Genomic DNA, 18,162 nt, shown 5'->3' on the forward strand with positions numbered 1-18,162 from the left:
GAAATTTTATTGATTATTCTTCTTATATTTCTACCGAACAACATTTTTTTCATCTTTTCACGTACATATTAATATTTTTGGGGAATTTCCTCTAAGTAGTAGAGAATGGTAATTAATCTTTAAAATTTTGCAAATCACTTATGTATTTTGGACGATGAACACTGTAGGACCAGGAGTGGCAGAATCCATCTCAAAAATTAATTCGGACTACTGCTCACCATCAATTCTGAAATGCTTTTGAATAACTATGACAAAAAATCCATAATTACAATAGCAGCTTATCTCAAAGGTATGCACGTGAACAAAAAGATGCATGGAAGTTAAAAGGTTCTACGTGAAGACATTAAAACGAAAGTAAAAGTATTGTATAGTTAAAGAAGGATATTTCCTAGACACAACTCTTAAGTTTATAATGAAAGAGAAATGCGCTAATTTGGGAAAGGGAAAAGATAACTGAATAGGAGAATATAACTATGGAATTCTTTGCTATGCTTAAAATAGTAGCGCTGTCTACCCAATTGGCATAAAGACCTTTGAAGAATATACACCTTAGGGGAAATGTCAAGATGACACAAATATTTCACGCCAGTTAAAATTCGGTGATGCAAGTGATCAATAACTATATGGAAAATTACAAAAGTTACCTGGACGATTATTGTTGCAATGATAATCGTTTAGTGCTGATAAATTTCCATCTCAAATACAAGGAAATTTTTAATGAAAAAATTCAAGGAAATTCCATCGAGACTGAATTATCAAAGAGATTTAAAAAATATTTGTAAAATATCGTTCATATTGGCCATTATGAGAGAGATATCTTAAAAGTGGAAAAATAGAAACTGCAAGAAAGCTGACGGAATAAGAAAGTTACCTTGAAAAGGGCAGGGCTCATGGAAGGGATGGTAATGCAGTGGACTGTGAAGGGGAAACTTGCAAGTAACAACTCCATATGAACGCTAGTTTTATGTGTATTTATTAATGAAATTAGTCTGAGAAGAGGTTGAATATTTTAATGTAGATTTTATGAGGAGAGGTTTTGGAAAGATAGATACCTTGAGAAATGGATGGAAGGAATACTTATTACTTATTAAGAGCATAGATCTCGACAATGAAACAACCGGAAGTGAATAGCTTATCAGTGAGTACAAAAAATATATTTAGTCAAGGTTTTGATGACACATTTAAGCCATAGTCATTAATAATATTTTGAGAATAGATGAAGTTCTAATGAGAGTTCTATTAAAACATTTTGACGAGAAGAGTTAAATTTTATACATGTGCCGTATAGGGCCACGGTAGTCCAGGGATAGAGCGTTGGACTACTGGCCGGAGCAAGCCTCTCTAGGTACCTACAACTTAATCGAAGCTGTGTTTTTTTCTGACGCCAGGTCTACTTGGGAAGCCATAACCAGCACAAGAGGAGGAACTGGTCCCCCCGAATAAAGACGTTTATCTTTTTATCTATCTTATCTGCTAATTTTTGAATTTCTTGGGCCTAGTACTGGGTGAACTTTACCATCACGTACCAAACAAAACATAGGGTTAATTTAATTACTTTGTACATGATTTTTGTATGTGCCATATATGTGCTAAGTCATTGGCGATAATTACCTGACCAGTAAAGTCCAATTGGGCTTCCAAGAGAGAACAGTTGTATCTATGTCTACAATTGTGTGTGCAATGGTACAATGGTAGATGCATGTGAATCTATTAGAATCATGATATTGATGACAAATATCGTTCCAAATACATGAACTCGCGAATATTTTCAAACTAAACTTAATTTATTATTTTTTTACTTATAATTCATTGAACCCTAATGTATATTCAGTGTAACGATAGGTATCATACATATTCAGGACCACTTAACACATAATTAACCTACGCAATGTAATGAATTTGCGAAACCGGATAACTACTCGAGTGGATAGCTAAAGAATTCATTATTTTTCTGTACATCAAACAGTCATAATCAACTCTCTTCTCTTTCTTTCTCAACGCTCCCACTCTTTTCTTTGTGATTTCAAAAGAAGTGATATTTATTCTTTTCAGCAAGGTTTTTTTTAAAATTCATCCCCTGGGGTAGTTTCACTGATTTTCCACTGAAATACTCCAACCAGGAACTCCTATCATTATGAAAATCTATCTAAGCACTTCCCACAGAGGTCGTACATTTCACTTATTCATTTATTTTGGGAGAAATGTTACGAAAATAGAGTTATATGGCCTAAGTTTGAAGTAGTATGGATAACCTGCTGTTTAATGTTTTGGTAATTTCCCGTCCTTTTTAGCCCAAAGGTGGAGAGCAGGACGTAGCCGTGTACATAAAATTCGAAATTGGCTGAAGCTATCTGAGTTGAATATTTGCTCCCAGCCTCAAGTAAGCCATGTATTCAAGAAAGAGTTTGGAGCCCTTAAGGGGTCACACTGTATGAACGAGGAATAAAAATTATTATAATTCAATTTATTCTTCTTAAGTTCTATTTGGTATACTTTTTCATGAAAACACGAATACTTGAATACTTTCTACACGAATACTTGAGATTCACCCAAAATTATTCTCCCTCGAAAACAATTTTAATGGCAAAGATTTTTCATGCCCAGACGTTGACGTGCAAAGCATACATGTCTACATGCTTTATGCTCTACCAACCCACAATGTCTAATGGCCGTCGTTACCATATCTTAGCGCGTAAAAACCATCGCGATGACATTTTTTTTCCTCCACTGACGTGGCTTTGTATTCAAATACTAGAGGTTCCGCAAGTATTCAACGTTTTTGAATATATGTATGCATGTTTTTTTATTATTTTCGCAGCATAAAGGCTGACATGAAAGGTGAAGGGGGGCATAAGGAGTTGGATGCGGGAGCGTGGAGAGGGAGTTGAGGTCTGAAGGAGAGGGCGGAGCGTCGTGCAGGTGTGGGAGGGGTGCGTTTTCTTGGGAAGGGGTTGAATGCGAGTGGGAGGGTGGGGGCGGGAGACGCAGGGCGAGAGATGCCGGGGGAAGATGAGCGCGTCAGATTCTTATCGCGACTCGGATGCCGTTGAAAGAGAGACGGGAGCGGGAGGGATTGAGCGTGCCAAAGGATTTTGATGACTAGTAGGAGGCACGGGTTTATGTGGGGGAAAATATTCCCTGACACAAGTGATGAGCAGAAAAAACGAGAGGAGAGTCGGGGGAAGAGCTTCCCTTGTGGGCACCAGGGTTGAAGTTGAAGAGAAGAGAGTACCGACGCACGTGGTTGAGCCTTGCCACTCGCAGATGGGCTAACGCAGCGCGCCGCGTGTACAGCATCTAAAATAAGACTTATGGTACTCGTCACGGTAGCCATTGCCTGAGGGAAGTATTTGAAGTCTACGGGGGGGAGTAAAGTTCCCTTCCAGACAAGAAATTTACATTCTTATCCCATTTTTCTACCTTGATGGATCCGAAAATGATTGTGATTAGTGTATTGGTACTTATATTTTCTGATTTTGGTCTTACAATGCATAACAACGTATATAAAATTCTTACTACAGAAATTCTAGTTTGAACTTTTTATGACAGTAATTATTGCTCATTTTAACCGTGGAGTACAAAAAAAAAGGTTCTTTATCGATGAACTTCGCAATATGCCTTATGCCTTCTCATTTTATGCCATATATTTGGCAAAGAAAATCTGAAAAGATTTAAACTGTCACCATAATTCAACTTAGAATGGTTTAAAATGTTAAGGACAAAATTATTTACTGATATGGAATACCTGGAAGTTAAGAAAAAATATCCACCGAATTCATGTGAAAACTCTTAAATACGTAAAGTGTTCATATTTTTTCATCATAACTATATTGTTAAAAAGTTCTGTAACCTTATTCAATAGGAATATAAGAAGAAATCAACGAGGAGCATTAGGGTTTAACAAAACTAGTGGAAAAATGGCCAAGTCTTAGTTTTGAAATCCGAAATTGTGGTATTTGCGGATTCGTCATCGGCAGTGACTTAAGCGAAGTGACTAAAGAAGACTAAAGAAGCGACTAAATTAACAGCCGATAATTATGATATCATGCGAAATTATACTCCTTTTAAAGTGTATTTATTTTGATTTTATTTCATAGGCAATCAATATGATTGCCATACGTATTGTCCAGAATTTTGCTTACGACTGCGTCACAAATTTTTTAAATATAGTTAATATGAATTGCTTTTGAAATATTACAAATTTACTTATAAATTCCATGCGATTACTCGAATTGTTTACTTCTAAAGTTTTCTTGATTATATCACTCTGATATGTTATGATGACAAAAAGCATCTATTACAACTGATGAAAACGATGGCCTATTGTTCCATTTTACGGGTGGTGGCCTAACACCCCCCGCCACACGCCCCTACGGCGGCTTGCGGGGTATTATGTAGATGTAGATGCACTGATAAAAACTTAGAATAAAATATCCATAATTCGAGGATAGATTTGACTTCGTGATATTTCTGCTAGAAATACGAGAAAGCACACTGCCGAAAATCATAGCCAGGTATCAATGAAAATAGGTCAGTGTATTCATTATCTAATCGATTAAATGCTTCCATTCGTTGAATAATCTACCAGTCTTGTGGTTTCTGTTTTCGTTTATCATAAGAAACAAGTTAAAATTGTATACGTAAACATTAGAGGTTTGCTTCGTAAATGATTATGATTAATTCCATTTACTACTTGTTCCATTTTATAAGTTTCCCACATCAAGCTGCAATGTAAAGTGATAATACTAGTTGTTAAGGGCGTTTCAATGGTTTATTTAAGCCTTTATATTATGGCCATAGGACACCTTGACTTTTTCTTCCCGTACGGTAAATTTTATAATTGCGGGAAACACGAAGGGAATAAATTTTTTACCAGCCATGAATCGCCATAATGAAGTACGTCTACCTTACGAGACCTTCGTAGATATATTGCGAATAAAGTTGCACTTTCTTTGATTCCACCCTCATTTTCGTATACCATATCACATTCGATGATAACGCAAAAACATTGCCAGAAATTATATTCAGGGATGGTCGTAAGAAGATGCTTGCATTAAACGAAGTTTGACCAAAGTAAAAATTAGAACGGCACTTCAAAGTTGGATGGCGCATTCTCGTATGTCTTTGCTCCGTTTCTTGTCCTAGATTCGTCCGCCTCTCGTATAAATGCTCCATCAATGTTGGAAACGAGGAGTCCAGTCCGACGGCTATGCAAATTTCGGCCTGGGATAACCAATGAGTGCAGCAGCACAGAGTGTCTGCCGCCAATGCATCACGAGGTTACTCCAGCGTGATTTAGTCGTGAGATAATCTGCACTTTGCCCCAACCCCCATCCCCTAAGACTCCGCTTCAGTTATTAGCCGTCGTGTCATATTCGCTTCCATTTCTGTCTACAATAGTCATGTGCTGGCATTAATTAAGTAGAAGAGACAAAGCGGCATTATTCTTTAAGTGCAAAATTAAATAATTATAATAGCACAAAGTCGCGGTAGTCCAAGGGGTAGAGCGTTGGACTGCTGACCGGAGGGGCCAGGGTTCGATTGCCGGGCGAGGCACTCTGGGCACCTGTACCTCCACCCAAGCTTAAGAAGAATTTTTGGGTACTAGATCTTCTAAGGAAACCATAACCGACACAGGGAAAGGAACTGGCCCCCCTACCCTGATGTGTGAATATTCACACGCCGTATAGGGCTTAGTACTCTACCATCATCTACCAAACCGACCTTCGGGTTGATTACTGTGTTTATGGTTTTTGAATAGCACAAAAAATAAAGAGTAAAAAAAACCGATTTAAAGCGATTTTGAAGATAGGATGTGTTCATTGTAAGCTTTTTTTCCCCTAAAACATTAAAGTTCTTCATAATAATGTCGTAAAAGTGAAGTGCTCCGTTGAACATCTTTTAATTTTAGGGTTTTGTGAAATTGTATATATGGCGAAAAATTCTTACATAAAATTTAACAATATATTGAATTGCGTTAACGTTTTTATACAAGGTTTTTGTACAATATATTGGTAACGATTATTTCCTGACGTTTGCGTGAAATGATGAACTCAGACCGTTGGTTAAGTGTACGCATGGTCGCAGAACGTATTGGCACTGATAAGATGACAATGCACAACCATTATCAATGAAATTTGGCGAAAGATCTGACCTTGACTCGTCCTCCCCAAGGTCTTGACGGACGACCAAGAGCAGAGTTGATTGTATGCTTGCGAAGAACTTCTGAAACGTCATCGCGACGATTGCCCAACCCCCTTACAGTCCCGACTTGGCACCAGCAGACTACTTCCTATTCCCAAAGGAGAAATCCTCCCTCAAAGGATACCACCATGGGACCCTTGGTGTCGTCACAGAAGCTTACACGCGTACCCTTAAGGGATGTTTGGAATCTACCTATCAGGGAGCCTTCAAATCATTGAAAATCCGCTGGCAAAAGTGTTTCCACGCTTAAGGAATTAACTTTAAATAATTTTGAGTCCTTATAGCAATATCTTCAATAAATCTTTTTTCCGAAAATTCTCACGATACTTTCAATACAAACCATGGATAGCTTGGAAAGGTGCACTATTAGAAAATAATTAATCACATTTATTTCTAGTACATCTACATTTACATAAGACCAGCAAGCCGCCGCAAGGGCGTGTGGCGGGGGGTGTTAGCTCACCACATGTAACAGGGAACAATACCACTTGCAAAATCAACACATACAAGCAAACCTATACCCACAGTTTCATATACTTTAATGCAAAAATTCTTTGCACTCACACGCATGCAAATACGTATACTATCAACTAACATCTACATCTACATCTACATAATACCCCGCAAGCCGCCGCAAGGGCGTGTGGCGGGGGGTGTTAGGTCACCAACCGTAAAAGGAAAAATACCACATGCAAAAAAACAACACGGAAAATCACACCCACAGCAGCGCACACACTCATGCAAAAATCCCTTCATCCAATACTCATGCAAACACATATACCGCAAAACAACTAAAAAACTGCACCCCATGATGCAGCACGAAAGCCATCCTACAACACGGAAGCCAGGACACAACAAGCAAGAAACAAGCAATCACACCTTTTGATGTAGTAAAAAATGTATCCAATAACATGCAAGCTAGAATTTGGCAAGTAATAAGGCATAATTCTACTACCACATGGATAAACAACGGTCTTCTCCACCAAGGAAACCGGCAGGGGATGCGACCTAACGCTGCTGGTAGCGGTAGGGTCCCCCACAGAGAGAGACGAGGGATGGAAGGGGAATCTTAAAACCAGACAAAGAAGAGCAAGTAATACTGTTAAGAGTAGTAAATTATTTAATGGCTTTCTAATATGGTCATTCGGGAAGAAAGGGTCTTAACATCAAAACACACGAGTTTACTGAAAGTGCATACATTTGAGTAGAACCAATTTTTTCCCAGGCGCTGAGGGTGGCAAGTGGAATTTTTGATACCCTACGGTTGCAATCCCGTATTTTCTGCGGGAAGGAGTCCTTGAATCTGCTTGTTCTGACATATATTTCTCCAATTTAATATACATGATCCAAGCGACCGATTTATGTTGGAGTGCGAATAACTTACGGGACCTCGGTGCTGAAACATACGGATCTGAATTTATTTAGAATAACTACGTACATATAATACCCCGCAAGCCGCCGCAAGGGCGCGTGACGAGGGTTCATCTACATCTACATCAATACCCTGCAAGCCACCAAAAAGGTGTGTGGCAGGGGGTGCAGCACCAGGAGGAAAGGGTAAGGGATGAGGGGGTTAGGGTTTTTCAAATGGATGGGGAAAGGTAAGGGGAACCTGCAAAAAAAATATATATATAAATATAATCGTATAACCCTGCGCAGTCGCTACCTTGTAGGTTAATACTTATTATGTTGAGCCGGCTCCTGGGGGATTTCAAATAAAAGAATTCTGGTCTCTTATTGTTCTCGGAAAAAATGACCATTTAAATCTGTCTATCCTGCAGTCAATCTCTCTAATCTTACATTCGTGATCCCTCCGCCCGTAATACGTTGGGGTTCGTATTATGTTCTTGATGTCATCGGAAAAGGACCCATCTTTAAATGTTTTTAATAAGTTTAATCTATATTGTAAACGCCGCTGTGTAAGGGAATCCCAGCCTAAATTGTCTAGCAAAGTAGTTACGCTTCTGCGTTGGTCATAGCAATTTTTGACAAATCTAGCCCCCCTCCGCTGAACTCGATCCAATTCCGAAATTAAATTTAAGTATTGAGGATCCCATATACTGGCAGCATACTCCAGGTGGGGCCTGACTAGGGCAAGAAAACATCGTTCCTTCACTTTTTCGTCACATTTACCCAGCACTCTTTTTACAAATCCCAATTTTTTATTAGCGCGACCGCATATTTCCCATTTGTGCTTTCCCCAGGACATCTCGTGGGTGATTGTTACACCAATTAGGTTATTATTATTGGGTGGGTTATTAGGTCACACCCATAAAAGGGAACAAAACCATACTGAAAACCAACACATACCTGCAAACCCATACCCAGTGGCGCAAAAATCCATGCAAAAATCTCTTCATTTTACATGCATGCAAATACATATATTACCACTAGTATCAATAGTACGTTCCACTTAGCATTGAATCATCTTTTTCCTGATGATAATACAACGATAACTTCTGTTCTCATCGGCTAAATAAAACTTATCTAATTAACTTCGGTAGTTAGATCATCATGCATAAAATGTTGCTCCTCAGATTTTATCATTTATTTGGCGCTGATAAATCTGGCGCTGGGATAAAATAGAAGAGTGAAATGAATGATTACCTAGCAGGGCTAAGCGCGGGTCTTTATGACTTGTTTCTGCCCTTCTGATATCAATGCGACGCGTCAAGACACGAGGAAGCTCGTCAAACGGCACTGTCGATGGTTCGTGTCACATGCTTTTTTTATGTCATTGTTACCGCCGTTTTTCACTGCGTCACACTTTGTCAAATTGTTCCAAGAACGTTACGGATTTGCGATTCAAATGAATTCTCCTCGGCGAGCGAAATCCACGCCGGTTATTTCCCTCTTTTGGATCGCCTGAGGTTTCCTGCCGAAGTTTTGGTGCCGTGGAAATCAAACTTCTTCAAATGTAGGTGGTAGTATCGGAAGAGATCATTTGGATTAGACCTCAGGGGGACCATACAGCCATTGAGACAGGAGTCTTCCATCCCAGAACTTGAATGATAAAAGACATTCAGGAGAAAAGAAAAATCGGAAAGAATTCGAGTCTAACAAGGTTGGAAAACCGAACAATAGCTTGGCGCAGCCCAAGGATCTGGTACTAGGATTCAGAAGTAATTAATTATAAGGATAGGAGTAGCCGTACCAATGTTATGAAAAGCTCAGTAGAATCTTTTTATATAACTTCATAAAAAAAATGTGGAACGAAATGTATTCATGATTAAGAGAATGTAGAGCCGTATCGAAAATATCTAAGCAAAGATGCATGACTTAATTCCATAAGGGACTTGGATATTTTTTTACTAAGTGATCATTCTTAATTGGATGAATGGCGTTAAATCATATTGAAAAGACGTAAAGGGAACCTAACTGGCAAGTAATTTTATATTTTATTATCCCCGGAAAGATTCTCGGAGAATTCATAATTAGGACGAGAATTGAGGAGATGAAAATATCCCATTGAATACCTACCCAAATCGTTCAAAATAACAAATATGTAATGCGTACTTTTTTCACTATGATTTTTTATTTAATTCCATTGCCAAAACTATAACACAATATGCTATTTCCGCTCTTAAAGAAAGTGTATAAGAATATACATACTGCTACTACTTTTGTTACTTTGTGGAAGCGATTCATATCGGAAATGATGCTGGGCAAAATCTATGTGGTTTTTTCGTTTTTAGAATATCCTGGGAAACTGCAGACGATCGTGGGTTGAAACTAGTTTCTAATAATATGGATATGTGCATTTGAATCAACTTTTCACGACTGAATTCTTATGCATCAGTACAAGGTGGGCCTTCTACCTTCCTGTGAGAGAAATCTCGTTAAATGTTTTGCCAATTTTACGAATAATATTTTAAAACTATGGTTCTTAATATATAACCTTATGTTACAGCACGAATGGACCATAATCATATACCATCTTCAACAGCTAATTTCCAATCAATCTACCCTGCATACACCTTCCCGGCCTCCTATGGATTTCTATCTCGTCTCATCCCCCACCACACCAAGTACTACCTCGTTTGTTTTCCTTTCAGTCCATTTTACCTTCTTAATTATTCTCCACGAGCACATTTAAAAAGCCTCCAATTTACATCTATCTTCATGCTTCAGTTACGATGTTTCCGCGACGCACATAACTACGCTCCATATAAAAATTTTCACGAGCCTTTTCTTAATTCCCTTACTCAATGTCCCTGTCATCAACTCCCTCCTCCTTGTGAAAGCCTCTTTTCTCGATACAATTCTTCTCCTTACGTTCCTACCACTTTGACCGTTTTGATCAAAAACTAGTATTTACTCGGAGAGTAAAGTAAGAGTATTTATCGAAGTCTCGGAGTTAAAGTCTGTTAAAGAATGTTCCATCTGTTCTAAATTTTCCCTTCTATTTAAACATTCAGTTAAGCCTTCCTCTTTCTCATAAACCTTTGTTTTGTTTACATGTTCTCGTTTCATATCCATTGTACTGAACTTCCAATTCACTAAGCAATGCTTAGAAAAACTAAAGCTTCAAATCCGCCTACCTAATTGATTTTATGAATTTCCAAATGACTTTTATTTTTATCTTCAATTCTATTCATACCTGTATAGCCATTTCCTCCACATATAAGTTGAATGGCACCGGTGATAACGGACAAAATTGCTTACAGCTCTTTCCAACCCCCCCCCCCCCCCCAAAATGGAAATATTCATTCATCCCTCGTACGAGAACAGTCTGAGTAATATACAGGTTTTGGGTTTAGTCACCTTTTCCTCCAATTTAGTCCCAATTTCTAACTCTACCCAGCTCACTTTATCGGATTCTATCTCGAAATCTACAAAACAAACGGTACAACCTGATTTTCCATTGTTCATTTATGCCATTGGTTTCATTACTACCATAGCATGTCGTCTTCCATTCCATTTCAGGAAAACCAAACCAATCATCCGCACACATTTTCCCTCCTCTCCATCTATTTGTTGATTATCCTATATGCCTTTTTACTGCTTTTGAAATCAAACTGTTTCCTCCACAGTCATCACATACGGTAGCCTTTCCCTTTTTTGAAAACTTAGGAAACACTGATTCAATGAAATCTTCTAACCATATGACTCACCAATGGATGCTACGAAATATATATGAGAACTCGTATTTCCCCCGTTTTGTGAACTATTATTACTTGAGTCTTACTTGAAGAAGGCCTCGTAGAAGGCCAAAAACTAAAACAATTTACCGTGTGAGTGCCCCTTTAAATGTTACCATTTTATTTGTGTTCTATTTTGCCGTCCCAATATTATACTGCTCGTGTGAGTGTTTCCGTATAATCGATATATATATATATATATATATATATATATATATATATATATATATATATATATATATATATTCTAATTCCAAATCAACAACTTCCTAACATCCAAAGTTCCTATTTAAACTGGTTCCGTCTGTCTTTATGTTTATCTTCTGCGGTTCTGCTTTCGATTTCACTTTGCAAGAATTTGGTGTTATGACGACTGCGCAAGCTTTCTTTTGCTGCTGGACTCGGCATAGGGCCCTCTGACACATTTCCTGTAGTTTTCTGGATTTACAATCAAATCTATGTCTACCATATTTGCTTGTGACAACTGATTCAGGTGGTTCCCCTTGTCCCTACCAATAGTATTTATGAGACAACGTCTCCTTTCAAATTGCCACAACACTCAGTCAGACGCCTCTTGCACCTACCTTAATGAGGATCGGATGCTGTGCGTAGTACCTTTCATTTGGCTCCTACCGATCTGGCATTAGATGAATTGCTACCAGGAGCAATTACCATTGCTCCCGACGACACAGCTGCAGGGGTCATCAGAACAGTTAAGCCCTTTCGCCACTCTTGGTTGCAGTCTGTGAAGAGGGCGATCAGATTAAATGATAGCACTTCATTGCACAATTATCTACCGTATTTGGTTAATGGGCTGAAAATGCTTGACGCCGTTCATTTTTACGACTAAAATACCGTAAGGTTTTCGTTCTCTTCTCGATCTATTGAAAACAAACAGTATTTTAATGACAAATCTCTTCGTTCTTATAACAATAACATTTTAAGTCACAAAATGACCCTCCCATTAAACAGGTAATAAAACAATTACATAAAAAATATGTTATACTTTCGATAAACTGACGCATTTGAATATATTTTTATTAAAAAAAAATAATATAATCATCCATTTGTTTAATAGTATTTATTGATGCATGGATAAAGTATTCTCTGGTTTAAAAATACAATAAAAGCCGAACTACAATTTTAAATTACAAAATAAGTCAATCTTTGTATTTTAAAAGCACACCTTCTCATTATCATATACTATATTCCTTCAAATATCTCATGGTACGTTCTTTTTCATTAGAATTGCCAAATTCATGTTAAATCATTGACGCTTGCTCAAAAGACCATCGGAAAACGTTTGTAATCATTAAAGATGACATATATGGGACTTTGCATTTTAGCCAAATAAATCAAGCAAAAGCTCCGTTTTTAACAACAGTGTCGACTGGGAGCAATATTCAACGACGCGCATTGGAACGAATCTTCTTTCTGAGGCAAACATTTAAAAAAATAGTGGAGTGTGTTTATAAAACGAAACGATTCTCTTTTAGTTTCGTTTTGGATTTACATACGTTTGATCGACGATCTTGTTGCCCATTGCTGACTAATAGAACAACATTGGGTTTAACTGCGATTGAAGAAGTCACGGGGAGAGGGAGAGGCGTGACCAGAAGCATGGATGCTCTGATTAAGCTGTTTGAAGTGAGTTTGAACTGTAACGCAATCCCTCCTGCTAACGCAAGTTGTAAAAATTTAATCCTTTGCCTACATGGTAAATTGACAATTAGCTCTCTATTATTCTTTTCGAAGCTGACTTAAAGTTTCTGGATGATATCTAAATCACAAAAAAGGACATGCAGCCTTTCCTTGCTGAAATCAAAAGTCTGGACTTGACTCCGACTTAATATTAAAATAATCATTTTCACCTGATTTTTTCGGTAAGTCGAATGAAATGAAATTCAAGTCTCTCAAAGAGATGCTCCCAATGGATACGGAATAATTCCCGTCCTAAAAACACTGAGATTCTGCTTTCTGCGAAATAGCCTCGGCAGATGGATTAGAGAATCACTCAATGGTTGAAATTAAGAGTCCGTATTAGAATTTTCGTAAACCTGTGAGAGTGAAAAGGTATTATTATTCCCAAACCCCTGAGAAGTCAAGTCAAATAGTGTTTATTTTTCAAATAGTTGTAAAAATAGTAAGAGTAACAAAAATTTATAAAATAGCAATGTTGGAAAAATAACAATACAACTAACAAGAAAGCCATGTAATAGGCAACATGACTCTTCAAGGTATAGAGCGGCAGCTATGGAAGCGAACTGAGTAGTCAGCGCTGGCATAAAGAACTAAAAAACAACTTCCGGCAAACCACACTTGCACCTCAGAAGTTCGGAAATCACTAAGACGGCAAAGGGCGTGCCATGCCAGAATGAAAAACGCGGTTAAAGATTCCTCCCCTGATAAAATCAACGAAACCATACAGAATTACAAAGCATCTAGGTCCACTGCCAAGAAGGCATTCCGGCAGGCGCTAGCCGAATTCAAAAGGAAAAAATTAGGTGAACATTTAAACGATAACCCAAAGATGTTTTGGTCCTACGTCAGGGATGTGCAGGGAGAAAAGTCCACCGTAAACTCATTGAACAACGAAAAAGGGGATAAAGTAACAAGTAGTTTAGACAAAGCCAACATATTAAACTCATTCTTCCACAGTGTTTTCAACAAATGCTCCCCGAATACACCAGAGAACCTCCCGAAAGCATTTCTACAACCAATGCATGCAATCGACTTTTCCACCCGCGGAATAGAGTTACTCCTTAAAAATATCGACCCCAACAAATCTCCGGGACCTGATGAGATACCGGCTCGCGTGTATAAAGAACTATCGTCTGAAATTGCTCCTTATCTTAATATACGTAATATTTAAGAAATCATTAGCAGAAGAAAGCGTGCCAAGTGGCTGGAAGATAGCTTCTGTGACGCCCATTTTTAAAAATGGAGACCGGGAGGACCCCAGTAATTATAGGCCAATATCGCTCACCTCCATCTCCTGTAAGATTTTTGAGCACATCATTGTTAGTTCCATAATGAGGTACCTCGATAGCCAAGATTTATTGATAAATAACCAACACGGGTTCCGTAAAGGTAGATCCTGCGAAACTCAACTCGCACTATTTGTTCATGATATAATGCATTCCGGTGAAAGTAATATTCCAGTTGATGCAATATTTCTAGATTTTAAAAAAGCTTTTGATAAAGTCCCTCATTGCAAGTTACTCGCTAAGTTGGAAAGTTATGGAATACACGGGAGTGTTATATGCTGGATAAGACAATTTTTAAAAAATCGTGTTCAAACAGTCGTTCTGGACGGTGTATCATCCGATACTGTTAAGGTCACGTCGGGTGTACCACAGGGAAGTGTCATAGGCCCCCTCTTGTTTCTTATTTACATAAATGACCTCAGCACCGTGGTTAATAGCAGGCTCCGTCTTTTTGCTGACGATGCGGTGATTTATGGGGACATTCGAAGTCGCGATGACAGAGTCACGTTAGCTAACGACCTAAATGCAATCCAGACTTGGTGCGATACATGGCAATTGGAATTAAATTTGAAGAAATGCGTAGTAATACATTTTTGGGAAAAGAGTAACACCCCACCATTTAGTTACAAAGTGAAGCAAACAGAAATCGCGAGGGTAGATTCCTTTAAATGCTTGGGTGTAACAATTACTCACGATCTGTCCTGGGGAAAGCACAAACGGAAAATATGCGGTCGCGCTAATAAAAAAATTGGGATTTGTAAAAAGAGTGCTGGGTGAATGTGACGAAAAAGTGAAGGAACGATGTTTTATTGCCCTAGTCAGGCCCCACCTAGAGTATGCTGTCAGTATATGGGATCCGCAAGAGATAAATTTAATTTCGGAATTGGAACGAGTTCAGCGGAGGGGGGCTAGATTTGCCAAAAATTGCTATGACCAACGCAGTAGCGTAACTACTTTGCTAGAAAATTTAGGCTGGGATTCCCTTACACAGCGGCGTTTACAATATAGATTAAACTTATTAAAAACATTTAAAGATGGGTCCTTTTCCGATGACATCAAGAACATAATACGAACCCCAACGTATTACGGGCGGAGGGATCACGAATGTAAGATTAGAGAGATTGACTGCAGGACGGACAGATTTAAATGGTCATTTTTTCCGAGAACAATAAGAGACCAGAATTCTTTTAATCGAAATCCCCCAGGAGCCGACTCAACATAATAAGTATTAACCTACAAGGTAGCGACTGCGCAGGGTTATACGATTATATTTATATATATATTTTTTTGCAGGTTCCCCTTACCTTTCCCCATCCATTTGAAAAACCCCAACCTCCTCATCCCTTACCCTTTCCTCCTGGTGCTGCACCCCCTGCCACACACCTTTTTGGTGGCTTGCAGGGTATTGATGTAGATGTAGATGTAGATGTTTCCTGGACAGTCAATGAACATTTCGGCTGGAACTCTTTTCTTCGGGGTAGCTTTGGCCTGGCATTTGCCCGCGGCGGAGCCCAAAAAACCCTCTGCAGGCCGCCAGAAGTATAAAGTATAATAGAAGAACAAGTAATAAAGATATATTATAATAAAATATAATTAATTATAAACTTTGGCAATATTAATAACGTCTTAACGTCTTTTAGAGTTTATGCAATTATATTGCTATTATCACGCATTATATCACTGGCACACTGGATTATATTGTGTGTCTTTTTCTGGTTGAGGAAGAGAGTGGATGTTCTTTGCAGGGACGTAGAGTCTCCGGAACCTCCGGAAGGGGGCAACCAGTGTGGTGCGGTGAAATAGTTTTTCCTGGGTAGCACCGCTGAAGTTACTCATGGATGATTCGCGCCGGGGACAGGAGTTTGTGCTTCCGGCGTATCCATAGTATAGCGCTGGCGCTCTGCATGATGTCCTCTAGCAGGGAGTAGTTGTAGTTGGTGATTCTATTCGCAGCGCGTGCTCATAGCCGGCATTATCTGTGGAGAATATGTTCGGTGTTAGAGTGTGCGTGTATCTGTTTGAGCTGGGGAGTGAGGGTATCAAGAGATGCAGCCGTCTTAGAGTCCTCCTCTCTTAGGCGACCCATGTATCGATGATATTATTATTTCGGGGTAGGATCGCCAGCGCGGCGTAGTCCATAACCTGGCGCACAAAGACCTTGTATAGGAGAACGCCGCACTCAACGAAAACCCCCTTCCTCTCGCCCGAACTGCGCGTATTAGACCGCTTCGACGGCTGCATCTAGCCCACACATCCCTGACATGTAGCTTAAATATGAGATGGTTGCCGTATGTGACCCCCAGATATTTCATCGAATCAGACGTTGGAATCCGTTGCTAACAAAGCCCGATCGTGGGCTTCGGCCACCCCACCATCCTACGGTCCAGGTGGTTCTTAAATATCAGAAATGTGATCTAGTCTGGGTAAAATCCCTGAGAGACAATATCCTGTTTGAGTATCCTTTTAGCGAAAGAAATAAGAGGCCTCTATGAGTTTCTAAACACAGTTATCAGAAGCAAGAAATTATGGCATCCATTGTTAAGTACGGAGAAATAATGACACCTATAACGGGATGAACATATTACTTTATTTCTGCCTCTCAGATTGTTTTGAAATACCTCTACTGTGACTGGCACACGCATTCCGAAGTTGCATTAAAATAAGTTAATTGTTAAAAAATAAATTAAAGCTTCGTTCGCTCAATATTGAAACTTGATAGGATACCGCAAATATTTAAGCGAAGGCTTTTATACTCCGTGAGAAGAATGCTAAGGGTATTATACACTTTATAAATACCTCAGTCGGAATTCTTATTGTAAACATGACATAGGAATTTGAATGTTACCTTAAAAACGGGTGTGAAAGTGGTGATAGGCATTTCCTAGTAAAAATAACTTTCAGGTGCTCCCAAGCGATGGATATTTCGAGCAATGTCTCACATTAGAATAACGACCGAAATGGGCAATGCCTACGGCCTGGGTAGCGGACCCGCGGACTTCATGTTGTCGGCTGTCTCCTCTCCCTCGCGGCGAGGATGTGAAAATTGATCCGGGAATAATTCTCTTTAATAATAAAGCTCTTTGTCGGAAGTTAGTGCGTGAAGAATTTGGGCGTAATTGGAACCTTTTCTCCGAATTTTTTCTAAGTAAACCGTTAAAGCACATAGTTATCAATATTTCTTCCAGGAGAGATTCGTTCATAGACCTGTGGTAAGAAGCCTCTTTAATTCTATATTCATTTTTCTCTACTTAATTTCCATTCCATTACCTCTATAAGGAAATCAACTACAACTGCCATATATACATCATCCAATACCAGGTTATCCCTGAGTTAATCTCTGGCTCAATGTTACCAATCATATTATTTACCGCGGAATTTCAGATATACACCTAAAAAATTGAAAATCAGAGGATCGTGACTGAGGGCGAGTTGAATTAAATTAAGAACTTCTAACTATTAGAAATTACTTGAAAGAGATACTTGTATACTAGCATATACGTAGTCATACCTGTATAAACCTGACAAACTTATACGTGCATGTATTTTACACGCATCTTAAAATCTTCGATGAACTGCATAAAAATAATGTAAATTGTAGATTCAGGTTTGATATGGTGAAACTAATGGATAATAACAAAGACAAAAACTCTTGTAATTTACAAATCAATAAAGATCTAAAAATGACTCTAAAATAATGTAGTACATCGAAACTAGTCGAAAATAAAACTTTTTAAAGTAGAAAATCGTCTGTTATAATGGATGAACATAACTGACGATTGCTTCAGTAGCGCGAATCGTAACTCGACTGTTGAAGGCAAAAGGAAATTTGT

The sequence above is a fragment of the Hetaerina americana genome, unplaced genomic scaffold, assembly GCF_022747635.1.
Source record: "Hetaerina americana unplaced genomic scaffold, ioHetAmer1.1.p SCAF_6, whole genome shotgun sequence".
Classification (NCBI taxonomy): domain Eukaryota; kingdom Metazoa; phylum Arthropoda; class Insecta; order Odonata; family Calopterygidae; genus Hetaerina; species Hetaerina americana.